This window comes from Pelodiscus sinensis, chromosome 1, assembly GCF_049634645.1.
Source record: "Pelodiscus sinensis isolate JC-2024 chromosome 1, ASM4963464v1, whole genome shotgun sequence".
In the NCBI taxonomy this organism is placed as follows: Eukaryota; Metazoa; Chordata; order Testudines; family Trionychidae; genus Pelodiscus; species Pelodiscus sinensis.
This window is the reverse complement of record NC_134711.1, coordinates 8,013,274-8,041,236: the sequence shown is the minus strand read 5'-3', so window position 1 is coordinate 8,041,236 and position 27,963 is coordinate 8,013,274. Positions and strand designations below refer to the sequence as shown.

The following is a 27,963-nucleotide window of genomic DNA, read 5'->3' as shown; positions in this document are numbered from 1 at the left end:
TACTCACCTTGGTGCAGTAACAATGGTTCTTCAAGATTTGTCCCCATGGGTGCTCAACTCTAGGTGTCAGGCTTGTCCCGGCGCCACTGGTTGGAGGATTTTACAGCCGTAGTCAGCCAGACCGCGCATGCGTTGTTAGCATCTCGTGCCGTTCATGCCTTTCTACTGTCGCATGGTCTGGCTCCCGCCAGTTCCTCTCACCACTCGGTATCTGAAACGAGACAAAAACAAACCCCAGAGTAGGGAGGAGGACGGAACATGGAGTACCCACAGGGACACATCTCGAAGAACCATTGTTACTGCACCAAGGTGAGTAACTTCTTCTTCGAGTGGTTCCCCTGGGTGCTCCACTCTAGGTGACTGTACAGCAGTAGCCAGTGTGCGCTCCGGATCAATGAGTTCCTGCAACCGATAACACTCCTGATTCAACTGCCAAGTCTGCTGCTAGGCATTGTCCTATAGCATAATGGTGCCTGAAGGAGGTGCTGGAAGCCCAGGTGACTGCTCAGCAAATATCACTCAGTAGGACTCTTTGGGCGAAGGCCGTGGAGGTCGCTACTGCTCTAGTAGAATGTGCCTTTGGTCGTGAGAGAATGGCAAGTAGTGATGCATATGCCTATAAGTCTAGCTATAAGTTGGCTAGAGAGTGCATTGAAGCGCTGTGCAATTGACACTAGAAGCCTGTCTGTGTGGCGCCACTGTCAAGTTCTGTCTATATAAAAGGAAAGCGCCTAGCGTACATCGAGTGTATGTAGTAATGCGTCTCTGTGTGATGAATGAGGTTCATTAATATGGAAGGATGAAGACACCTTAGGAGTAAATGCCGGGTGAAAGCGTAACGTGACCGAATCCTTTGAGAAAAAGGTAAAGGGTGGAGTTGCCATTAAGTGCCGCTAGCTTGCTGACTCTGCGTGCTGATGTGATCGCAAGTAGAAAGACTACTTTCATAGTGAGCATTTGTAATGATATCGTAGCTAGTGGTTCGAAAGGAGGGTACATGATAGTATCGAGTACCAGATCAAGATTCCGGGGGACGGGGTGGCCTACAAGAAGGGTGTAAGTTCATTAGGCCTTTTAGAAACCTTTTGGCAGTTTGATGCACAAACACTATTACCCCCTCAATGGGAGAATGAAAAGCACTGATAACTGCCAAATGTACTTTCAGAGACAAAAGAGAAAGTACGGAGCTCTGCAGGTGGATGACGTAGTCAAGCATACGGTGTAGAGGAGTGCCCTGAGGCTTGATGTTGCTGCAAAAGAACCACTGCGAATATCTACGCCATTTTGCAAGGTAAGCACTCTGAGTGGATGATTTTCTACTGTGTATTAATATCGTTTTGACTTGATCTGAACAGATGTCCTCTCCTGGCCTGAGCCAGTTAGGAGCCATGCCGTGAGGTGTAGGGAGTCTGGTCGGGGGGGAAAAGGAGAGAACCATGTTCTTGTGAGAGAAGATCTGCGAGGGGAGGGAGCAGCCAAGGTGGCGCTACTGACATGCTGTGTAGGAACGGGTACCATGGCTGTCTTGGCCAAGCTGGAGCTAAGAGGATTACAATTGCCGATTCTGCTTTGATTTTTTCCAACGTTCGGGGAATGAGGACCGTTGGAGGAAAAGCATAAAGAAGTGCTTTCCTCCAACTGATTAGAAGAGCATCCCTGAGTGAGCCCTTGCCAATGCCCACTCTGGAGCAAAAGAGGTGACACTTCGCGTTGCTGGAAGTAGTGAACAGATCTAGCACAGGTGTTCCCCACATGAGAAAGATGTGTTAGAGAATATCCGTCCTTATTTCCCATTCATGATCCATGAGAAATCTCCTGCTGAGAGGGTCTACAATGTCATTGCTGGTGCCAGGTAAGTAAGACACTGTGACGGTGATGTCGTTTCGTACGCACCAATTCCAAAAATGTACCACTTCCTCACATAGAGAGCGTGACCTTGCTCCTCCTTGTCTGTTTATGTAATACATTGCAGCTACATTGTCCGTCAGCACTCTGACAGTAGTGCCCTTTATGTGCAAGTGAAAGTGTCTGCGTGCATGGAAGACAGCCCTCAGCTCCAAGAGGTTTATATGTAGACGCCTTTCGGTAAGCGACCATTTGCCCTGTATGCATTTTCCGCTCATGTGTGCACCCCACCCGATGAGGGAAGCGTCCGTTGTTATCTGAATGGACAATTGTGGACTGTGGAATGGAACTCCCATCAAAAGGTTGTCTGACTTCATCCACCAGCAGAGGGATATGCAAACATGATTTGGAGGAGCCACTATTTTGTGAATTCTGTGCTTTGAGGGCATGTACACAGTTGCCAGCCAGTGTTGTAGATACCGTAAGTGAAGACATGCGTGAGGGACAACAAATGTGGTCGCAGCCATATGACCGAGCACCCTCAGGCATGTGTGTACTGAAATTGTTGGAGCTTGCACGACTATGTGTACCAGAACTTGAATTGCTTGGAATCTTTCCAGCGTAGACATGTCTTTGCGGCAAGGAAGTCGAGCATGGCTCCTATAAACTTTATGCCTTCTTGTGCCCTTGATTAGGCAATCGTCAAGATATGGGAAGATGACGACCTTTAGTCAGCGGAGGTGCGCCGCAACAACAGCTAGGGTTTTTGAAAAGATCACGGGGGTTGATGCCAGACTGAAGGGCAACACCCAATATTGGAAGTGCTTGTTGACTATTACAAAACGGAGGAATCGCCTGTGTGCAGGATGTGTGGCGACGTGAAAATAAGCATCCTGTAGGGCTGCAAACTAATCGTTGTTATTGAGAGAAGGGATTATTGTGGTAAGTGTCACCATCTTGAAACGCTGATTTCAAAGGTAATGATTCAACCGGCGTAAATTAAGAATGGGTCTCCAACCCCCCCCTCCCCCGTCTTCTTCTGCATTAGGAAGTAACGTGAATAGAATCTTCTTCCTCTGAATTGACCTGGCACCCTCTCTATCGCCCCTATGGTAAGCAGGCGGTGAGCCTTGAGGCGTAAGAGTTCTTCGTGAGATGGGTCCCCTCAAGAGGGACGGGGTTGGTGGGAGGAAGGGAGATGAAGGGAATCATGAATCCTGATCGTACGATCTTCAATATCCATCTGTCGGACGTTATCTCGGCCCATTGATGGTAAAAGGGCTGTAGACGATGGTGAAAAGGGGGGCCCGTGGCGGTGGTGGTAGTGACAATGACTGGTGTGTGCAAGCCCTTGACCGAGGAGTCAAACTTGCTGCTTTGAGGAAGGTGGGTTGGTCGCACAAGGTGGCTGGGGTCGCCTTCGTTGCGGTCATTTAGGACGTGCCTGATCAAATAAGTTCTGCTGTTGCCTATGAAATCATGGCGTAGTCATATCTCCTTTGATAAGGATAGTACCACTTGCGCCAGAAAAGAGGAGCGTGCATACCACGCATCCACAAGGTAGTACGAGATTCCTTTCCCGTGTGCAGGGCCTCATCTGTCTTATCTGCAAACAGTTTAAGTTTGTCAAAGGGCAGATCCTCAACTTTATTCTTTAGGAACTCCCATTGTTGCTAACCATGATGCCCTTCTCATGGATACTGCAGTTGTGGCAACCGATCGTGCTGCTGTATCAGCCACATACATGGCAATTTGCAGTCTTGCCCTGGAACACGCATAACCCTCCTGAACCATCACTCTCAAGAGTGCCTTATTGGCATCTGGCAGGTGTTGCACGAGATCTGTTAACTTTGCGTAGTTATCAAAACTATTATTTGAAAGTAGGGCAGCGTAATTCACAATCCAGAACAGAAGCATGGAAGAATACACTTTTCTATCAAAAATGTCAAGCTTCTTTGCATCTTTATCGGCTCCTGACCCGCTGACCTGTGGGGTCTTGGCTCTTTGTAGGACTGCATCCACCACCAGGGAGTTGGGTTGGGGATGGCTGAACAGAAATTCTAGACCTTTTGATGTCACAAAGTACTTTTTAAATCGGCTCACTTCGACATTGGTGTGGTCGAGGCTGGAGTCTGCCAGATCTGTTTGGCTGACTCCATAATTGCCTCATCTATAGGGAGCGCAACCCTAGAACATTGTTGGGAATGTCAGTTTTTTAGGGGACGATATTGCTTAGCTTGCACTTCAGCCAGCTGTACCTCCTGGGAGTCCACCACCCTTTTAAAAAGATCTTGGAATTGCCTCGTATTATCTGGAGGCGAGGCATCCCCAGAAATACAGCCTCGTCTGGAGAAGATAATGAGAGATCTGTGGGAGAGGCTTCCTGAGGTTGGTCATCCTCCAATATCTGCCCCTCTTCTGGCTCTGACTGATGTGTTACCAGAGGAGGGACCTCAGAAAGTGGGACCGGTGATTGTTTCCTCTGATGGATGTGCACTGGGAGTGAATAATGATGGTGTGATGAAGAATGACAACAGCACGAGGAATGGGCATATGACTGAGATCTGTGAAGCCCATAGGAGCTATGATGTTGCTCGTAGAAGTGATCTGAATATGCTGGAGATGATCTTCTAGAGGAATATGCACTCCCATGCCTGCTATGGTATGTTGCAGATGGGGAGCGGCTCCGAGAATGGGAGATGCAAGGTGAGTACCTGCATCATACAGAGGATCGTCTGCGCACATGAGCAGTGTGGTAAGGCGTGGCGTGCAACTGAGGCGATCGAGAGGTGGGTTGAGAGTGAGACCCCAAGACAACATGGGGCGACCTCTGAGGGAATCTACGCACTGGCGGTAATGGGGACGGTGCAGGGGAGAATACCAGAGATGGAGAAAGTGAAAGGAGATGCATCACAGACTTCCTAGCTGCCTTCGTAGGAACCCGGGCAATCCCGGTATCAGAGTCCTCATTCAGTTGTCTTAGTTCTGAAGTTTGCACTCGCTCCTCGGTCTGCAGCATGGAGGAGTGAGATGTAGACGAGCATGGAGAACCCGTGCCCAGTGCCATCTCCGGTGCCATCTGTCACGTTCTGTGCGGTGCTGACTCTGGTGCCGTCTCTCGCACCCTCTGCGATGCCGTCCCCGGCGCCGTCTCGCACTCCCCCTGCGGTGTCCGCTTTGTTGGTGCTAAATAGCATTCCAACAGTGCCGAAGTTTATCTGTGCACGATCTTCAGTGCAGATGATGGTGCCGGTGCTGATGTGGTACGGTGCCGACGCAACTGGTCTTTTGGGACAGGCTGGTACCACAGGTTTAGGAGGCCGCGGGGCAACTCCCGAAATGCCTGGCTTATCTCCCCGGCTGAGTCTTGACATGGGAGCAGCAGGCAACAAGCAGGTGGGGGAGGCCCGTTTTTTCTTTGAAGCCATCACTCCAGAGGATGATACTCTCCACTTCTGCGCTGTGGCCAAGTCCGAAGGGCTAGCCTCTGAAGGATGTAAAGCCTTATCAAAGAGTATAATTTTTAAACGCATTTCCCTGTCCCTACATGCTCTCACCGCAGTCAGTTCTGAGCAGGGGGTACACTTCTGGGGAATATGTGACTCTCCGAGGCAGCAAATACAGGCGGCATGGCCATCTGAAGCAGGCATCACGTCTCGACACAGGGAACATTTCTTAAAACCTGATGAGCCAGGCATAAGAGGTCCAGGATGTAAAAAGGACCCTGAATTAATATGACTAACACACACTACCTAAGCTAACAACTAAGTAAAAAATTTTATTTATTTATTTATTTATTTTTAAATTAACCAGAAGAGTATAACAGGAACAACTAACTATAAAACTCTAAACTGTAACTTTTTTTCCAGATGACCAATCCTCACACTGAGGCGAAGAAAGGAGCTCCGCCAGCAACTGAGGACGGTTGAGAGGAACTGGCAGGAGCTGGACCACGCAACAGTAGAAAGTCGCAAACTGCACGAGATGCTAACCGCGCATGTGCGGTCCGACTGACTATGGCTGTAAAATCCTCTGACCAGCAGCACCGGGACGAGCCCAACACCTAGAGTGGAGCACCCACAGGGACCACTCGAAGAAGAAGTGGCCATAGTCCCCATCTGGTTTGCCCTTAAGGGCTTGATCTTCACGGTGATGAGCATTCTAGTCCCCTGATCCCATTAAGCACATGCTTACTTTTCTTACAAGAATATTCCCTCTAAAGTTGCAATCAACCAAGCTCTGAATCAGGATCATAACATATGAAATCATGCTAGATTTTCAGCAAACAATATTAAGTCTTGCTTGTCTAGATTATCTAATACTAGATAAATTTATTTCATGTTTTTTAAAACTGCTAACGCTATTTATCTGCTTCCCATTAATTCTGGATTTGCAGTTATTAATACAATAATTTTAAATATTGCAAGCAGAAAATTAAAATGCATACCAAGGACATGAGCTATTAAAATGCAACAGTTAAAAAAACCACTATTAGGTCTAATTTCTTTTTTAAGTCTCTGTGGAATCCATGGTATGAAGTGGCAACTTATATAGTTATGCTTAACTTTGCAGAGATACTTGATTATTGAAAAAAGAGTTATAAAATAAATCATAGCCCAAAATCTTGACCATGCAAGGATTGTTTTGTGAAGCTGGATCAGCAAAACAACAACTCATGCTGAAACATCGAGGCTGGCCCTGCAGCTTCAAAGTTAGGGTCTTATCCTGAACGAGGGGAGTAATTCACCCACAACTCCAATCAACTTAGGCACCTTCAAAAACCAGATCATTATTTTTAATTTAACAAGAGGAACCAAATTTTTTAAAATATAGCAAAAGCCACAGGTTGTGTTCTGATCTGGAGATTGTTGACAGCTTCTACTGAACTACAGTCCAAAGCCTGAATCTCAGAAAAGGAACAGGTCAAGAGAGTAAGATGAAAGAAACAAATCCAAATGGAAGGGTGAACCTATAAGACATTTAAAATCTATATTTTTCATGGAATGACCATATAAATCACACATGGATGAGTATGAGCTTCAGGGGGTAGCTGAGTTAGTCTGTTACAGAAAAAAAATAGCAAGCAAATGGTCTGGTAGCACTTTATAGACTTAACAAAACATAGAGATGGTATCATGAGCTTTCGTGGGCACAGCTCACTTCTTCAGATGAATAGAGTTACTGCTAAAAATCAGTGTTTACTCCTGAATAGCAAAGGTGGCTTGAATTGTTTAAGAAAGCAATTAACATGGAGAAGCTAGATATGAAAATGATAATTACTTGCAATCTAAACATGAAAATTTCGGGAAATTCTGCCAGTATCTTTTTTGTTTTCATTTTTAATTAGGCAGCTATTTATTACTGGCAGGATGTCATCATGGAGAAGAAAAAAGCAATTTTGTAACAACAATAAATTATAATGGTGAGTTACTAGAAATTAATAAATATACACCACTTAAGTTACTATTGTAGTAAAACATCTTCCCATCTGGCATTCTTTCTGATAGATCTAGCACGGTGGTCACCAACCGGTCGATTGTGGCACCCCTAGGAGTCAATCAACACAGCCAGCTGGCTGGGCAACTGCCTCTCTTTCATCCAGCCCAGCTAGAGCATGGCTCAATCTCAGCAGGCTGAACACCGCGGCCAGCTGGGCTGGAGCAAAGAGGGCAGCTGCCCGGCCATCTGGACGCAGCATTCAACCTGCCACGGCTGCGCTCCAACTGTGCTGGAGTAAAAAGGAGCAGACACCTAAGCAGCTGACTCTCTTTGCTAACTTATCAGTTTAATAGCTTATTTCGAAATAGTATGTCTACACTGCAGGGAAGCCTCAAAATTAGTCCGAGGCAGGCTTCCCTAATGTACATGTGCTATCTCAATTTAGGGCCCCAGGAGGCACTGGGGAGGAATTACTCAGAATGGCCCTGGTGAGGGGCTATTTAAAAATAGCAGTAGCAAAGTGTTGATGCATGCCTTATTTTGAAATAGCCATTTGAGAATTGACGTTATTCCTCATTGAATGAGTTTACTGATTTTGGAATAAGCCATCTGTTATTTCAGAATTATTTTGAAACAAGCCAATTAACCCATCATAAGACAGGATTTTCAGGTCTCTCCTCCACGTCGATCTTCTCTCCTGAACCTCCGGTGTCTGTGTCTCTCCCTCTCTCCCTCTGCCTTCTGCCTCTCTCTCCGTCTCTCTCTTTCTCTTCTTCCCCTCCTGCCTCTGACTCTCTCTCCGCTCTCCTCTGTCTCCATCGGGGATGCCCACTGGTCCAGGCCCTGCCTCCTGGGCATATACGTCACCGCCCCACCCCCTTCACTTCCCACCGTGGCGCTCGGCTGACTTCTGCAGACCCCAAACAGCCACTTGCGCCACTTGATCCCATGCGGCGGCCCAGCTAAGCGGCCCAGAAGTCAACCGAGCTACATGGCAGGAGGCAACAGCACCGCCCAGAGGGCACAGCCAGCATTTCAGCATTACAGAATCACAGACATTGGGCTACTTATTTTGAAATAATGGAATGGCTGTGTAGACGCTCATACTGTTATTTCAAAAAAACATTAGTTATCTCAAAATATCAGTGCAGTGTAGACATACCCCCAGAAACCAGAAGAGAAACAAACAAAAAAACCCATTTTTTTTTCATCTCATCATATTTGTGTAAATCTAATTATTTTAGGGGGTTTGATTAATGATTTTTGAATGGTTGGTATTGGCAATACTGCTTCTGGCATAGTATGCTTGAGCAGTCTCTATATTACAATGGATAATTTAAAATACATGAAATACATTTCTATGCAGTGCTTTTTCTACAAACATGGCTTGAGCGTACTTCACTGTACTCTTGCTTTAATGAAATGTCCTTATTCTACAGCAGTATTGTAATAGCTGTCCATCTTGTTTTGTTTCTAACAAGAGGGGAAAAAAACAAAACACAGCTGAGTTTTTCTAAGAAATGCAATTTTAGATCTACCACGTAAAATGAGGTTTTCAGGAAACAGCTCATACCGGAAGCCAGTGACCTCACAGTACTTTATAAATATCACACAATTACAAGCTGTAAGAGAACCTGCATTTAGATATACTTCCTGCTATCACTGTTTTAATATTCAAATGTTAACTAAATTAACTGTACGTTACCTAATTCATTACCTACCAAAACCAAACTCGGGATGAAAGCTACAGGATTTCCAGAGAGACAAAGTGGGTGAGATATCATCTTTCATTGGACCAACTTCTGTTACTTTTATCTCATCCACTTTGTCTCTCACCAATATCCTGGAATAGTGATAGAAATGTAGCCGTGTTAGTCTGGTGTAGCTGAAACAAAAAACAGGACTATGTAGCACTTTAAAGACTAACAAGATGGTTAAATAGGTGATGAGCTTTCATGGGCCAGACCCACTTCCTCAGATTTTTTGTTTCAATATCCTGGAGACCAGCATGGCTACAACAGCGCTGCATACAGAATTTATAGACATATAAAAGCTGAACCTATCAAAGTCGGAATATAAAATCCCATGTAATCAATTAACTGGTTAAACATTATGTTTAATAGTGAACTGATGAACCAGGATCCCATGGGTGCATGGCTGCCAACCCCAGGGACTGGCTGGGTGCCAGCCCGATGGGGCTGCCAGCTGCCCAACCCCACAGGGCTGCCACCTCCTGGCCCTGGACCACAGTGTGGGTGGGGATGGAAGAGCCCTTTGTCTATAGCAGGCCACAGGTGGGGGGCTGCTCCCAAGTTCTAATTAACTCGTTACCAATAAGCATCACCCAATGAAGGTGATGGTCATCAGGTAACCAGTTAACCATTTACATCTGTATGTCAAAGTACTGAAGCCAAAATATCATTAACTTCGTAACTTTTTAATGTTTGTGTGTCTGAACTCTAAAGTCTATTGTGAAATATACTTATCATGCACATTCCTAATTCCCAGCATCTAAAACAACCATGAAACATTATTGGTACAGCAAATGTGCAAAGGTTTCCACAGAAGAGAATAAAGTAGCACTTGATGACGCATGGACTTTCTAATGTTACATCTTATCAAGATTCAAAACAAATCTAACAATAACACTGTGTTTGGGTGAAAAAGGGCTCCTTCAGATTCATTTGAATAGATTATCAATTTCTCCCACGTGACCAAAAATACTGGAGTTAAGATACTGTCTTTTAGATCAAGTTCCTGATCAGCCATACTACTTCCAAATTCCAAAAGAACCTCTCTCTGGGGAGGTAGTTTCCTATGCATTTGTGATAAGGGGTGCTATTTCTGGTGGGACAGATTTTCTCTTAGGATATGTCTACACAGCAAAGTTATTTTGAAATAACAGCCATTATTTCTAAATAACTTTACTAGCGTCTACACAGTCAAACTGCTATTTCGAAATTAATTCAAAATAGCAGAGCACTTATTTCAAATTTGGTAAACCTCATTCCATGATGAATAACACCAAATTTGAAATAGCTATTTCGAAATAAGTGCTGTGTAGACACTTATTTCTAAATAGGGGGCCTCCAGCCTTCCCAGGGTGCTCTGGTGGCCACTCCAGCCTCAACCAAGAACACTCCTCTCCCTCTCCCCTCCCCGGAGCCCTTAAAGGGGTTGACTTTGGCCACAGTGCCTATGCCAGCTTCAAGCCTGCCAGCCCAGAGCCAGCAGTAGCTGCCCCTGACCCAGTGACCCCAAAACATAAGCCAGCAAGCCACTAGCAGCCAGCCCTCCACTGCTCCCCAGGAGCAGTCTGCCAACTCCCAAGAGCCTGCCAGGGCCCGGAGAAGGAGGGCACCTTCCTGGTCCAGGGTTGAGATCATGGACCTTATTCAGGTTTCAGGGGGGATGCCCCCAAAGTCCATGATCTCCACACTAGATGGAGGAACACGGCCATCTATGGCAGGATAGCTGCCAGCCTGGCCACCAAAGGCCACATGCAAACCCAGGAGCAGTTTTGCATGACAATCAAGTTGGTCCGGCAAGACTCCCAACCCTAAGCTTCCCCTCCCCCTTCTTCTTCTTGTTAGGAACACTACCAGCAATAGACATCTCAACCTAACAGTTGTTCTAGCAATCCCGACAGACAAAATGGTTATAGAATGGAAGAAAAGAGAGGAGACACTGTGGCATCAGATTAAGGATGGAAAATCCCATTTAACTGGCTAATTGGTTATACATATTTTTAACCGGTTAACTGATTAAAGCAGGGGTGAGCTGAAGGCTGCTATAGCCCTTGCCTGCTGCTGGGCTGGAGCACTCCCCACTACCACAAGCAGGGGCTGCTCCAGCCCAGCCAGAGCAGCCCCAGCCTGTGGAATGCCCAGGCCTATCGCAAACAGAGACTGCTTCAGTTGGGACGCTGGGCACCACAGAGCCACAGGCAGGGGCTACTCCAGCCTCACTGGAGCAGCCCCAGTCAGAGCAGACTCTGTCCGCAGCAGGCCCACTGAGGCAGGCAGGGAGCTACTATAGCCCCCACCAGTTAATCTTAATCAGTTAAACCTTCACATCCCCCCTACATCACATCAGTGCAGACTCTTGAAGCCTGACAGAGAACTGGAACCATACTGCAAAGCAGTGATGGGCAACTTTCGGTTCAAGGAACCCATGCGGCCCATCTGGGTTCTATGTTAGCTCACAAGACGTTTTGTATACTGCTGCTCATGCATACAGTTGTCAGATTCTGCTGGTTTTGTCTGCATAGTTTTATCCTACTGGTATTAAAAAAGTGAAATGCACTTAAAGCAAAGGCATGCAAAGTGAGGTGCAGGCAAATTGCACACATTGACTCAGAGCTCTGTGCTTCCTCCACATCTAATCAAAGTACTTCTTTGGTTTAATTGGCACACTCCACAAATTCTGGATATGCAAGCACAGTTAGCAAAACTACTCTATCCCGGGAGACTGTCTTGGTTACGACAATCTTACAGCCCACTGACATGAAGGACGGCCATCCATGTGGCCCACTTCCGAGCCTACATTGATATATTAACAGTTTGGAGCACTGAGGGGCAATTAGCATATGTGCTGACTCTGTGGGTGCTTCAGGGCTGGGGCACTCACAGAAAAATATTAGTGGGTCCTTACTCCTTTGCACCCACAAGCCACCAATTCTCTTCTCCCATTCACCAAAACCTGTCTACCAGCAGCCCTGCCGATCAACTCCTTCCTCTGCTTTACAGTGCCTATCGCATGCTGCAATCATCTGTTTTGCAACATGCAGGAGGTGCTGGTGGAGTGGGAGGAGAAATGGGATAGGGTGCATTTGAGGGGGGACTAACTGAAAGGGAAGAAGGGGGACAGGAGTGGAGACTTAGGAAAGGAGGCAGTGGAGGGTGGGGTTAGAGGCAAAGCATGAGGTTGAGCACTTCAGGAGCTGAAGGAAGCTGGCATCTATGTCAATTAGCATGTGCTTCATCAGTTATGTGGTCTCCTAAACAAATATAAATGTTTTGATTACCAGTTTAAAAGCAAACAAGCTTTATAAAAACACACAAACGGGACTATTAAAGAAGTGAGACTATGAAATGACCACTGATTTCCTGTCCAGCTGTCACACACCATGAGTAATCAAATATGCAAGTCAAAAATACCTCTTTAGAAATCCTTTGAAGTGTTTACTTTCATTATTATATGAAAACTAACAGTACAATAATATAAAATTACATTTTCAGTCTGTTCCTTATTCTGCCAATGAGTGCACAGAATACTAGTAGGATTCTCTGTATTGCATGAATCAGTGCTCCTCAAATGACAACAAAGAACAGACATGAGCAAAAAAGTTTAACTTAAAAAAAATTAGCTTCAATACACACATATAGAGACCATGCCAGATTCTCTCATCATTTTCACCACTGTTAGTTCAGAGTAATTCCAATGAAGCCTTGAACTTACACTGAAATTTAAAAGAAGGAACAGGCCCTATAATTTAAGAGCATATGGGTTAAAAAGATGTATTTGGAAATGGACACTTTGGGGAGATTTTATACTTTCATAGATTCACAGTTTCAAAGACCAGAAAGGAAAATTATGATAATCTAGTCTGACCTTTTGTGTAACAAAAGCGGGTCACTGAATTTCCCTAAAACAATTTTCGGATAATTGACACAGCAGTCAACTAGTTGCTCCCCCGCCCCCCCCCCTCTCAGTTGCTGCCTCTAACAGAAAGAGGCAGCGGGAGGGGAGGGGAGAGTGAGGAAGGGTGCTGGGGAGAGCCGGCTTAAAAGCCGGTTTTACCCCAGCTCCACCTCCGTGGGAGGGGGCAAGGGCACAGCAGCAGTGTTCCACTTTTGAAATGTACCAGAGTCCCTGCTGAGGCTCTGGTACATTTCAAAGCAGAAGCACAACATGGAGCCTGAAGCCAGCAAGGGACTAAGGCTCCATGTGGCATTTCAATCTTTGCAATTCACAAGAGCCCAGCATTTCAAAGGTGAAATGCTACACACCACTTCTGCCTTTGAAATGTAGCAACAGTCCAGCAGACTCTTGCTACATTTCAAAGCAGAAGTGCCTTTATCAAATAGTTGATGGAAATTCCATTGACTATTCGATTAGTTGATTAATCTAACTGTAACATCCCTAACTCTCACAAAAATTACACTTATATACAGGCTGAATTTTTCTAGCATCAACTTCTAGCCATTGAATCATGTAGTAGCTTTCTCGGTTAGAATGAAGAGCCAATTATTAAGTATTTGTTCTCTAGGTAATTTCTTAGGGTATGTCTACACATCAACATAATTTCGTAATAACTTAGTTTGCATCTACACAACAGGCAGTTATTTTGAAATAATGTCAAAATACTGTCAAACACGAGGACTTCTTACTGATTCCTGTAACCCCCCATTGTAGGAGTAAGGAAAGTTGGAAGAAGAGTGCGCTATTTCAAAATAAATGCTGTGTACACGCTCCCAGTTTCAAATAAGCTATTTCAAAATAAACTATGCAATTGACATAGCTCAATTTGCATAGTTTATTTCAAGTTAAGTCCTGCTGTGTAGATGTACCCTTAGAAACTTTAATCACATTATCTTCTCTTTGTTAAGCTAAGCAGATTGAGCTCCTTGAATTTATTACTACAAGACATGTTTTCTACTTGGGTTTTTTTTTTTAATTCTTTTGGCTCTTCCCTGAACTCTCTCCAATTTATCAACATACTTTTTGAATAGTGGGCACCAGAACTGCACACACAATTCCAATAATAGTCACACCAGTACTAAATCAGAGGTAGAACAATCTATCTCAAGATTCTTCCATTAATTCGTATGTGATGGAGTATACTCCCCACTAGGCATGTGAAAGTGTTATTTATATGGTTACCATGCGCGGTTACACACAGAGGCAGCAGCACGGGGGGGGGGGGGGAAGGTGGCTCCATGGAGCCAGTGCTTGAGAGGACCAGCAAAGGGGGGGCCGGCAGCTCCATGGAGCCAGCACACATGGAGGGCCGGCTTTAAAGTCAATTTCCCAAGCATATCGGTTCCTGCATGCCCCCACCCACACTGCTGCCTCTGATACAAAGGCAGCAGCACAGGAGGGGGGAGAGGAAGGGCAGGCAGCTCTGCAGGAGCCCATATGCACAGGAAGTCAGCTTGAAAACCACTTCTCATGTATACCAGCTTCCATCTGCCCCCTCACTCTCCATGCCGCTGCCTCTCTATCAGAGGCAGCGGCATGGTGGGCAGGCAGCTCTGTAGGATCTGGTGCCCATGGGGAGCTGGCTTTTTAAGCCAACTCCTGCTGAGCACTGGCTCCTGCCAGACCCCCCGCGCTGCTGGCTCTGTGGGAGGCAGTGGGAGGGGAGAGGCAGGCTGTTCCTCCAGCACTGACTCTTGCCTCCCCCTCTTTGCTGCCTCTAATATAGAGGCTGCAGGAGAGGGGTGCACATGCAGATATCTGGATTAACAGATAAACCCAGGCTTATCAGTTAATCATTTAACCAACTATATGCTAATATCCAACACTACAATGGTATAAAATTAACATGGAACACAATAAATCATGCCATCACATTTCAGGAATACCAACTAGCTCAAATCTATGCTCATAAATGAGCAATTCCAATTCTTCTTGTTTGTTACCTAGACTCTTTCAGTTCTTTAGTAGTAAATCTACATTAAATGCATCATGACACTTTAATACAGCAAAATGAATCCTTTAATAGAAAATCACTGCACTTATAACTGCACGGAGATGACTCATTTAAAAAGAAAAACAAAATATTTCCAGTATATGAGCCAAAAGACTGCTGGACCACATCAGTTTATGATAAAACACAAGAACAGATTTAAAAACATTTGAAGATAAGCTCTTTAAACCAACATTATCCTGGGCCAATTTATTTATCTAATAGTAGCACAATAAGTCACCATGCAGGAGAGAGATGTCTGAGATTCCAGGATGATATTTTGTTTTTGTGGTGGGGCTGCAAGGACAACAATTCTCTCAACAATTAACTTCCCCACCAATTGATGATATGATCTGACAGTCTCCAGCTCAAATCATATCCATCCTTGCTACCCAGACCATGTCCACAACTAAGACATATGTAAGAAGGGCCAAATGGGCAACTGAATGGTGAATGGCAGATATTATAGCCAACCAGGTGGCTTAAGGGTCATATTCAGAAATAAATAGAATGACTGGAAAAATCAAGTTGGCATAAGTGCCAGGGGCAATCTTTGTCACCCAGCCTGAATCCCAATGGGATTAGAAAATGCCCTCCTCATCCACCAAGAGGAGAAAAATTAGGTGAGATCCTTATGTATGACACCCATCTTCTTACCCCACCAACCCATAACACCATGCAAATGGGCAATAACTTAAGCACTCTACAAATGTCAAATCACAACTCCTCTTAATTCATTTTTGCAGTTAACTTTGATAAACGTGAATTTGAGTTACTCTCATCTCTCTTGCTTTTAGCGTCCCTGTTGCTCCTTTGTATACCCTATTTTCTCCCTCATCTTTTTGCTAAACTTCCCTCCTTCCATTCCCTTCTCTTTCACAACAGCCTGCCTATATACTTCATTTACCTGGTTCCTCCCACCCATGCACCCCAATCATTTACTGTCACACAACATCTTCATTGTCTTTACCTATTAAGTATCCCATGAATGTTCAACCCAACCCTTTCATAGGCTAGGGAATTCCTACCTAGCCCTTCCCACTGAGATTGCCAGGATCCCTCTTCCCTGAAACAATGGCTGAAGCTTCCGTTGCCCCAGCACACTCTGTATGGGAGGAAGAAATTAAGCAATACCACCACATCCTCCTTTCAAAGGTGGAGAGGAAGGGCACGTCTAGACTACTTTTTACTTTCGAAAAAAGATATGCAGATTTGGTGGGAATTTGCGTATCTTCTTCTGATCACTTTTTCAAAAGAGTTTTTTTCCAAAAAAGCAAGCAGTCTAGACGTGGTTCTTTAAGGGGGAAAACCTTTTTTTGAAAGAACCTTCTTCCTCAAAAGATTGAGATTCACAGATTCTTTTGGGAAAAAAGGGTTTTTTCCCCCCAAAAGAACTGTGTCTAGACCGCTTGCTTTTTCGGGGAAAAAAAAAAAACTTTTGAAAAAGCGATCTGAAGAGATGCAAATTCCTGCCAAATTTACATATCTTCTTTCAAAAGTAAAACGTAGTCTAGACGTGCTCAAGAAAAGAAGGAGCACTCTAAAAAGTAACTCCTGACATCTTAAATATGGGAAACAGCTAGCAAATGCTGACTATGCTTTTAATTAGAAAGCAAGTGGAGGGCACAACAATACAACACCTTGATGAAGAGGAGCAAAAGTAGGTACAAGTGGGAAGGAGCAAAACTGAAGAATCTAAGCATTCTATCAGATGTAATTCAACAAAATTCTAATTAACTTCATTAAATATTTCAGATGACGCTTTAACTACACCAGAGTTAACTAAACTGAATAAGGAACATTAGAAAATGTTATTCAATTGCTAGCATGTTTAGTTACATTTGGGATGACAAAATATTAATAGATTTCTGGATCTATGCGCATTAAGTTATATTTAGTTGGAAAAGAGGTCAAAATTGAGTGAGTAGAACTGGGAAAATGGCAGTCACCATATGATCACATTCAAAAAGTACTGACTTAGTTCTGGACCCTGAAGATATTTGCCTCCTGTGACAGAAAAAAGGAAATTCAGAATTGGCTCCTACTGGACTTGAGCTGGACAAAACAAGGGTTGGATTTGTACAATGGTTTACAAAAGGAAATCTGCTTACCTAGGTTACAACTGTGCTTGGCTGGGGATTTCCACACAAAGAAACTCAGCCAGGTCTTCACCAAAAGGAGGAAGTCTGATATATTTGACTGTGTTGCTGGAGTAGGAAGAGAGGTAGTTTCACTGACTTTTTCATCAAAACAGAGTCCAGGACATATCTAAACAGAAAAGGCTTTTGAATGAAAGGGATGAAATACAAAGCTTGGAAGAAATGTCACCACCCCCAGGAAAATGTCCAGAGGGCTTGACGAGGTGCTGGCAAGTTTTGGAATAAGATACTGCTGCAGAGCCTTATCCTTGAAGTTAAGCATTATGAAAAGCCCATTCAACTTACTCATTCAGCAGAGATTACTAGGCCAGGAGGAAACTGGAAATGATTATCTTCCATCAGTCATTCTACTAATGAAAGGATGCACTGGCAAAATTTGGTCAGAGATACCAGCCTACAAAAATATAGGCAAGACTGCCTCATTTTCTGCTCCATAGAGAGATTGCTAAGGGTGAACCCATTCCTCAAGAGAGACCTCAGAAAATCCTAAGAGGGTAAGATTTGTCTCCCCTTTTCATGAGAGTCTCCGTTCTCATCTCGTTGCTCTCGAATCCCTGGTGGAAATGAGCAGCATCTAGAAAGGGGAACATGCCCATGGTCATGTAACTTTTCCTATTTTGTTTATTCTAAGCCTGCTGTGGCTGTGCCATACATAGCTGCAGGGTGTGGACTGAAGAATTCTGGACAACTGCTTGAAGGCTCCACAACAGAAGGCAGAAGTGAGGAAAAAAAACAGGGGAAGTACTTTTTGCCCTTCCTCCTAGACTTCTTCTCTTCAGGCTTCTTTTGCTCTATTTAGATTTCAAGAGTTCCTTGAGATCATAGAAACAAAAGAGTGTGTCAGGGAGTAAGTACCAACTACTGTTACTCCAACAGCGGAAAGAAAACAACTGAAGAGAGAAAGAGCTGGCCCTTGGCGAAAAAAAAGGGGAGGGGTCTAGTTCCAAAAATTATTCATTCCAACAGGCATCACCTGCCAAAAAGACAGAATATTGCATACACTGATGAGGACCATATCACTGGAAGGAACATTTTTAAAAAAAATTTTGAGAGGTCTAAAGAGATAAACTGAATAAAGAGTTATATTAATTAGTTGGAATAGAATACCCAGTTCTTCCCAAATAGTTAAACAGGACAGCAAGTAATTATCAACTCTACCTCAGGTTATAATGAATGTTTAATGTTGTAAACAGTGAATAAAATGAAGCCAGTGATGATATTTACTTTTATTGGCAATAAATCTTGCTATCCAAAACCAGAATACAGTTTACCTATAAAGTTAAATACAAAAATTTAGTTATGACATGGATTTCACTTAAGCTGCATTAGAAAGTCTCAGGGCCTGATTCTGATGAGACTATCTCTTACGATTTTCTAAAGTACTAAAGATAGAAAACAGTCTAAATACTATAGTCTATGGCTATGTCTACACTGGCAGGTTGTTGCGCCAGAAGTATGCAAATGAGGCTAAGCTTGGAATATCGCCGAGCCTCATTTGTATACCTAATGAGCCACCATATTTGCAGAAGAGGCTCTTGCGCTAGAAGGAGCTGTCTATACTGCCCCTTCTTGCGCAATGCTGCTATTCTTGAAAATAATCAGCATAGTGGCATTGCGCAAGAGGGTTTTTCTTGTGCAAGAAGGGCAGTGCAGACAGCTCCTTCTAGCGCAAGAGCCTCTTCCGCAAAAATGGCAGCTCACAAGGTATGCAAATGAGGCTCGGCGATATTCCACGCTTAGCTTCATTTGCATACTGCTGGCGCAACAACCCGCCAGTGTAGACATAGCCTGTATGTCTACTGTAATTATAGTTCCTTTACATATAATAAGCCTGTTCTTTACAGTCTGTTTCCTATCAGATATAAGTAAAAAATCTTAATGGCTTCTAACACTTAAGAAACCAACAGAAGAATCACAAATAATATCAGCTAATAGTATAAATATGTAAATCAAGTTATCTTGTATCAGAGAAAAGGATATTTTATTGGTCATTTTCCAAAAAGAAAAATCATAGAAGATAGTTATAAACATACCCAGACATATGTAACAGAATGTGTCACTGAAATGACCTTGTATTTAAAATACTTAGCTAGCAATATTACTACAGGTTGAACCTCTAAAAACTGGGACTCTCTGGTCTGGCAACATCTGTGGTCCAGCAGGGCCACGGATATTCCTGGACCAGGGAAACCCCACGGCCAGAAGTCTGGCAACAGGAGGGCTGCGACGGGGCATCTGTCTGGGCCAGGAGTCAGGCCAGGGACAGCAACTCAGGTAGAGAAGACAGTCATATCAGGACCAGTGGAAGCCGCCTCAGGGCTGGAGACAGTCTGGCCAGGGCCAGTGGCAACCGCAGCAGGGCCAGCAACTCAGCCGGGTCTGGTGGCTGCAGCACGGCAGACAGTCCAGCTGGGGTGGGCAGTAGCCTGAGGCCTGCAGTCCAGCCAGGGCCTGTGGTAGCCCAAGGCTGACAGTCCAGCTGGGGCCATTAAGACTAAGCAGGGCCAGGAGCCGGAAGCCTGACCAATGCCAGGAGCCTGAGTGGGGCAAATGGCAGCAGCCAGTCTGGGAAATCAACATCGAGGGGGGAGGAGGGCAGCTGGAGCCAGGGGGAGAGAGGGAGAATTACCTCCCCTGCTCTGACAAACTCCCTAGTTCAGGACCAGTTAGGCATTAAACCAGAAATCCAACCTGTACTAGAATATTATCTTCTCTAATCCTTCTCAATAGTAACACAAACAGAACAAGTACTCCAAGTGAATACTTTCCCATTATAAGGCCTGTGTCAAATGCCTCTATTAGCATTTTTGATTAATCCAGTATAAGATTATTATCTTTGAGCTACACTCACTCATTACCAAATCCACATTCCTTTTTTGTAATTAACATGTCAGTCAATACTACCTGTGAATATCCATTTCCCCCAATACCTTCACCCTCACTGACTCTCTTGCCCAATATTTTAGTCGAACTGTACATGGTCCTAAAGTAGACTCTGACAAGAGAAATTGGGAAAAAGAGAGGTATCCATTAAAGCAGGTCTACTCAATTTTGGAAGACCCAGGGGCCACAATGATATTCACAGCATATGCCAACGGCCACAACTTAAGTGTGGTTGCATATACATGCAAATATATAAATATATGCAAATTGCTTCTTTCACACTGACAGGCATGAATTCAAAGATTAAGCCTTAAACCACGGCCCCAGACTCAAACATGGCCAGCGTGAGCAAATCAGCACCTCTCAGGCTCTGCCCAGAAGGCTAAGCAGCCAGCACTTCCCACAATGCCCCAATGCTCCTGGCACCTCCTCCTTGGTGACACTCTGTACCCGTCTGTTCCAGCCAGCCCATCCACTTGCGTCTTTCAATGCTCAGCCCAGCTGGGAGATGCCTTGCCATTGCAGAGCATCTTCCCAGTGGACTACTTGTTCAAAAGATCCCATCTGAGGGCTATGTGTTGAGCCCCGTGTAAATCCCAACTGCATCGTGGGCCACAAAAACTGGCCACAAGTTGAGTAGCCCTATATTAAAGTATCACAGGCAAAACTTTGCAGAATCAGAGGCAGCATTGCAGGTAAGCAGATGGCTCCACAGAAGCCAGTGCTCACAAAGAACTGGCTTTTAAGGCTCATCAGTTAACTGTGTACACATTCACATACCTAGTTAACATCAGTCCAGAATTTAGAAATCCTTGGATGGAAAGCACTACAGAACTAGAAAGTATTTTTATTTTCCTCTCCTAAATCATAAATGATATAAAAGATATGGAACACAACTTAAAAGGCCAGGATCGCATCTGATCCCTCTATCTCCAAATAAATCACAGGTCAAATTATTAAAGTATTGCACGGAATATGAATGAAATTTGTTTATTACACAGCAATAAACCCATTCTAAAATGAGTTTCAAAATACATACACATAGCAAATGAAAGTTTAACCATTATCCTAAAACAAATCTTACACAATGGCCAAAAAAATAGGTCTCTAGGATAGAAATGGCTTCATTTTATAGAGAATAGCAGTGGAGAAGAGGGAGCAAAATGCTTACCAAAAAAAAAAAAAAAATCAATGCCCAGAAAGGATGTGCACTTGGATATACTTGCATGCTGTGAAAAATTTACAGGGTTTAAAATTTCTCCAGGAATGCTGCACTAAATAAATAGTGTTTTTCAGTTCACCTCATACAAGTACTGTAATGCAATCTCTTTAGGTGAAAGCATAGCTTAAAAAGTAAAGATTTTTTTGTGTTATGTAAGTGCACTCAAAAAACAGAGCAATCTAAATTTTAGAACCTATAAATCCACTCAGTCCTATGTCCTATTCAGCTAATTCCCAAGACAAACAAGTTTATTTACATTTGTAGAGGATAATGGTGTCCACTTCTTATTTACAATGTCACCTGAAAGTGAGGTGTTCACATGGCACTTTTGTAGCCAGTGTTGCAAGATATTTACATGTCAGATATGCTAAACATGCATTTGCTCCTTCATGCTTCAGCCACCACTCCAAAGTTCATGGTCCCATGCTGATGATGCTTGTTAAAAAAATGTGTTCATTTAATTTGTGACCAGTCTCCTTGGGTGAGAATTGTATGTCTCCTGTTTTAACTTCAGAGCAGCCTCAGATGACGACCCACCACGTGTTCACTTTAAGAACATTTTCACAGCAGATTTGACAAAAATGCACAGAAAGGTACCAATGCAAGATTTTAAAAACAGCTACAGCACTTGAAAGATTTAATAATTTGAAGTGCCATCCAATATCTGAGAGGGACAAGGTATGGAGCACGCTTTCAGAAGTCTTAAAAGGTTAACTCTCCGATGCATAAACTACAGAACCCAAACCATAAAAAAAAAAAAAAATCAGCCTTCTGCTGGTGGCATCAGACTCAGATGATGGGAAAAAAACATCAGTTCACTCTGCTCTGAATCATTATTGAGCAGAACCTGTCATCAGCATGGGCACATACCTTCTGGAATGGTGATTAAAGCACTAAATGACATATGAATCTTTAGTGCACCTGAAACGTAAATATCTTCTGACACCTGTCATGTGAACGCCTATTCTCACTTTCAGATGACACTGTACACAAGAAGTGGGTAGCATTATCTCCTGAAAATTGTAAGCAAACTTATTTGTCTGAAAAAGCGGCGAGGAGTCCTGTGGCACCTTATAGACTAACTGAAGTGTAGGAGCATAAGCTTTCGTGGGCAAAATCCCACTTCGTCAGTTGCATGTAGTGGAAATTTCCAGAGGCAAGTATAAATATGCACGCCAGAATCAGGCTGGAGATGACAAGGTGGATCCAATCAAGGAGGATGAGGCCCACTTCTAGTAGCTGATCTGGAGGTGTGAATTCCAAGAGAGCAGAAGCTGCTTTTGTAGTTAGCAAGCCATTCACAGTCTTTGTTTAATCCAGCGTTGTGTCAAACTTGAAGATGAATTGTAGCTCAGCAGTTTCTCTTTAAAGTCTGGTCCTGAAGTTTTTTTGCTGCAGGATGGCTACCTTTAGATCTGCAATTGTGTGTCCAGGAAGATTGAAGTGTTCCCCTACAGGTTTTTGTACGTTGCCATTCCTAATATCAGATTTGTGTCCATTGATTCTTTTACGTAGGGACTGTCCAGTTTGGCCGATGTATATAGCAGTGGGGCATTACTGGCACATGATGGCATATATTACGTTGGTAGATGTGCAGGAGAATGTACCAGTGACAGTATGGCTGATCTGGTTAGGTCCTGTGATGGTGTTGCTGGTGTAAATATGTGGGCAGAGTTGGCACCGAGGTTTGTTGCAAGGATTGGTTCCTGAGTTCGAGTTATTATGGTGCGGTGTGTAGTTGCTGATGAGAATATGCTTCAGGTTGGCGGGTTGTCTGTGGGCAAGGACCGGCCTACCTCCCAAGGCCTGTGAAAGCGAGGGATCATTGTCCAGATTGTGTTGTAGATCACTAATGATGCGTTGGAGGGGTTTTAGCTGGGGACTGTAGGTGATGGCCAGTGGTGTTCTGTTGGTCTCTTTCTTGGGCTTGTCCCGTAGCAGGAGGCTTCTGGGTACACGTCTGGCTCTGTCAATCTGTCTCCTCACTTCCTTGTGTGGGTATCGCAGTTTACAGAATGCTTGTTGAAGATCTTGTAGGTGTAGGTCTCTGTCTGAGGGTATGGAGCAAATGCGGTTGGTTGTTCCTCAGTGTTTGGCTGTAAACAATGGATCGTGTGGTGTGTCCAGGATGGAAGCTGGAGGCATGCAGGTAAGTATAGCGGTCGGTAGGTTTTCGGTATAGGGTGGTATTGATGTGACCGTCACTTATTTGTACCGTGGTGTCCAGGAAATGGACCTCCCGTGTACACTGGTCCATGCTGAGGTTAATGGTAGGGTGGAAGCTGTTATTTGTCTGAGTGACTGGCTGAACAAGAAGTAGGACTGAGTGGACTTGAGGATCTAAAGTTTTACGTTGTTTAATTTTTGAATACAGTTATTTTTGTACATAATTCTACATTTGCAAGTTCAACTTTCATGACAGAGATTACACTACTGAACTTGCATTAGGTGAATTAAAAATACTATTTATCTTGGTTTTTACAGTGCAAATATTTGTAATACAAAATAAATATAAAATGAGCACTATCCACTTTGAATTCTGTGTTGTAACTGAAATCAATATATTTGAAAATGTAGAAAACATCCAAAATATTTAAATACATTGTATTCTATTATTGTTTCACAGCCCAATTAATCTCATGATTAAGACAGCCCTAACACACAACAAAGTCCTGTTTACAGAGAAATGTGCAACTTATTCTATTTCTGAAAGTCACTTATTTTTGTTTTTTATGTTAAAAACTGGTCTGGTAGCACTTTATAGACTAACAAAACATAAAGTGCTACCAGACCAGTTTTTGTCTCTTTAGTTTCTCCTGTACAGATTAACTCGGCTACCTTCCGAAGCTTATTTTTAAACAGTAACTAATTCATGTTGCTGTTCATGAAATCTTAATTTCTAAAGGACAGTTCCTTTATTTCACCCTAAAACTATTTTGTTTAATTTTTGTTTTGATAACAAAAAACTCTTTCAAAGAGTAGGGGGGAAAAAATCACATCAACTCGGCACATCATTGCTTAAGAACATAATCTATAAGGATCTGTTTTAATATTGAACAAGCATCCTGGAATACAGCTTACTTTAATGCTAAAATTCAGGAACAAGCTCACTTTTCCTTTCGTACAATATTTCTCGTAAATGTCCAGATTACACCATTCAATAAATTCTCAATTGTCAATGTCAGAGTGGCCAATGTTTATATTGTTGACTGTACATATAGGTAGTAAACATGTATTCCTAAAATGAATACACATCATTAATTATAACTCCACATTTTTCTAAGGTGTTTGCAGCATGGCAGTTATGCTACATTTCTTAATACTTTCAATAGACATTGGGCCCAATCCTATTATAAGCTCTGTATATGTGTATCCCAGCACCTATAAGAACTCAGGATCATCCAAGAACTGAAAGCAGTTTGCAAACATTAATGAATTCAGCCTACTAACACCATTATAAGGTAAATATCAAGTTTCTAAACCAGGAAATGGATAGAGAGGTTAAGTTACAGAACACATCAATAACTAAACCTGGAAATAGAATCCCAATTCCCAGTCCCTTGTTCTAGTCACTAGACAACAATGCCCTTTTTACAAACTGAAATGTTATTGGGTTTTTTTTTAAAAGTCTTAACAAAATCCAAAGCCAAAAAGAAATTTTCCATGACTTTTTTTAAATTCCAACAGGCATAGAGACAAGCTCAATATTGCCAAACCCAGTCATTCAGAAAAAAAAAAGTGATACTAGCTTGAAAGAAATACTATGGGGAAGAAAGGGTTTTTTTATTTGCCTTCTGGTTTTAGAGCTTATAAGGGCTCACATTTTCAAAGGTTTTTGTCTGCAACCATAAGGGTTACATAGTTTTAAATTAAATCTCAGATTCTGACATAATCATGATTCCAGAAGCTAGAAATTTAAGGGGAACAAAAAAACAATCCAAATGTCCAAAGACTGACAATAAAATCACTAAATTTGGCAACAATGCAACCTAAACACAGTTGCACTGAAGGCCAGACTTCATGGATTTTCACTGTCAAAGTTGAGAAAAAATGCACTAAGGTAAATAAGGAACAGGACTTGTGAAGCATGAACAGAAAGTCTTACAAACTTTCAGTTTAAATCATCTAATATGTTATTAGTAGCATAGGTGCAGTAATGTTTATGAAATAAGTTCAAAATTTCCCTTTTTATTCAAGTGAAAAAATTGGACCGACAGTATTTAGCTGTTTACCTTTTAGACACTTTTTAGAGCTTTTCTACACTAAAAGAGTAGTTTTTAATAGTTTTCTTCCAGTGAAATTTGGCAAGTCATGAGTTCCTAATGTGAAATTTTGGACATATCTTACATCACCCATAAACAGGCATTATTTAAATAAAAAGAAAACAGAAGTCAAACACAGTAACTATTTTTCATAACCCTTTTTAATACACACTGTATTCATCATCACAACAGCACCATAAAACACTGTGTATGGTACACAGTGAACCTTGCTAGGAACTGACAGCATGAAGTTATCTTTTCTTTTTGAAGGTGAACTAAGTTACAAAATGAAATATTCTTCATCTTAGCTGTCTCACTGAGAAGATAAATGAACTCATAATATTAAAGAGAAAAGGGAGATGGGAACACATTTTTACATTAATAGCATCTCACCAGCAGGAATGAAGAAAAAGGCAATTTCCTGGTGTGCTCACCAGTGTTTATTCAACCTAGCGATCCATGGACATCACAAATATCAGCGTCAGCATGCTGCATAACTATGTTCCTTTCACTCTGTTCAAAACTGTATATATGTCTCTTCAGGTATATTGTTTTTGTTCCTCTTCCAAAATCCAAAGGGTAAGTGTAGCTAAACCAAGTAAGTCAATGAGATTACCTAAGTGAATAAAGATATTCCTGTGCATAATATCATTTATGCTATGAAATCACTTACATCTCTTCAAGATCCTACCTCCACATACAATCTTCAAATCACCTGCCAGGCATCTCATTCATTCTGGCATAATTCAAAACTATATTCCCATTATTAAAATGCTAGACCCAAATTCCCTTTTACATCTGGGTAACTGCGCTGATTTAAGGAAATAATATCCAGTTTATACTGGTATAACTGAGAGGAGGACTATGGCTCAATCAGGCAAATTGCTGTGCATTCTCTGTGATCTTGTCCCCAGTCCCTTATAGGATCAGGCCGCAGGTATGTATTAAATTCAGCACATATCATTAATCTAATCTTGCTTCACTCCTTATATCCTTTGTCTGGCATTCCAAATTTAACAATATCACAGCAAGAATCATTTCCTCAGCAACAACATTCTTGCTTATCTTTGTCTCTTCATCTATCATAAAACCATTTCTCTTCTACATTTCCTGTATATCTGTGTTTGCTGTTATTTAGTTCTTTACAAGTATTTAAGGATACAACTTTACGAATAATTATACGATTATAATTAGGCAGTTATACTAGATTATTACATCTTTTTTCCACACAACCAAATACACTGCAAGATGCACGTGTAATTATATTTCTCCAGCCCTGCTTCTCTTCTTGCTATTCTCAACAGCCTGCTAGTCTAGCAAAAATATCCTGTTACTATTTGTGGTAAAAGCTGTGCAGCCATATTTAAATAGACGTGACAACTCACAAGGCCTTTCTTCACACAACCCTATTAAGGCACTTAAAAAAATACTTCTATAAAAAGCCATAGGACAGGCCGAATTTGGTACCTTGAGGAGGTGATGTCAAGATACCTGTAGGTAAGAATTGGATTGTGGGCTGGTTTTAAGAGGCAGTGCCCAGTTACACAAAATGCAGGACAATATAGCACTTTAAGAGAGGTAGAAATGTAGCCTAGTCTGGCGCAGCTGAAAGAGAGAAATTTGTTGCTTCGGGGTTTGATGCACCCAGGTTTTGGCAGAGGTGGGTGCACAGCGCCCGCAAGACATGGCAGCAAAAGCCAGGAGGGATCTGTTGAAAGGGCTGGCAGGGACCTGGGTTGCAATAGGACAGCCCCTGTCAAAAAACTGTGAAGTTCCTAAAGCGCAGGGGTGAAAGGAACGGGACGTGGTCCCTTCATGGGCGTGACAGAGCGGGGCTCTGGGACCAAGGGACAGGATTCACCCCCTCAGGGAGTCTGACAAGGCACAGCCCTGGGACCCCACAGGCGGGGGCGGAAAGGGAGCCCGACCCTGGGAGGCAGGGGCAAGAACCGGCTGCCTAGCAGGGTCTGACCGGGCAGGGAACCAGCCTCCTGGTGCATCCCTGGTATCTGCGGTGGAGTCTGAGCAGGGCAGGAGGCCGAGCCACACAGGCAGGAATGGGGGGGCCCTCCTGGGCGCCAGGCATTGCCCCCGTGGGCAGGGCCGGGGACCGACAGCCAGGCACGGGCCCCTCTGCGTGGGACTCGCAGGCTCCCCTCCTGCGGGCTGGCAGGGCGGGAATCGGACCCCTGAGGGGAGGCAGGAGCCTGGCACCCGCGGGCGGGAATCGGACCCTTTCGCGCCCATCCCCCACCTGTGCCTCCTTCCACCCGGGCCGCGGAGCTAGGATGGCGGTTGGAGGCGGCGCGAGGCCCGGCCGCGTGACCAGCTGAGCCGGCGGCACGTGGCCCGGACCATAACAAACAGGAGGGTGGGCGGGGGGGGGGAGGGGCCAGCGACTCGCTCATTGGCGAAGGCGGGATGCGGCGAGCGCAGCGGCGCGGGCCGCGGATTGGTCAG

General features: G+C 43.6%; 1 protein-coding gene across 13 annotated transcripts in view; it reads right to left on the bottom strand.

Moving 5' to 3' along the window:
* Window positions 1-27,963, bottom strand: part of LOC112545341 (uncharacterized) — a 292,857-nt gene that overhangs the window by 257,930 nt on the left and 6,964 nt on the right. For 6 of the 13 annotated variants that reach the window (XR_012903073.1, XR_012903071.1, XR_012903074.1 and 3 more), the window contains exon 1: window positions 8-27,045. The exons of 2 other annotated variants lie outside the window; for them this stretch is intronic. The gene's annotated coding sequence lies outside the window, so the exon portion shown is untranslated. Of the gene's footprint in view, window positions 1-7; window positions 27,046-27,963 lie in introns of those variants that run through there. 5 more of the 13 variants (XR_012903084.1, XR_012903075.1, XR_012903083.1 and 2 more) reach the window with 5 other exon arrangements.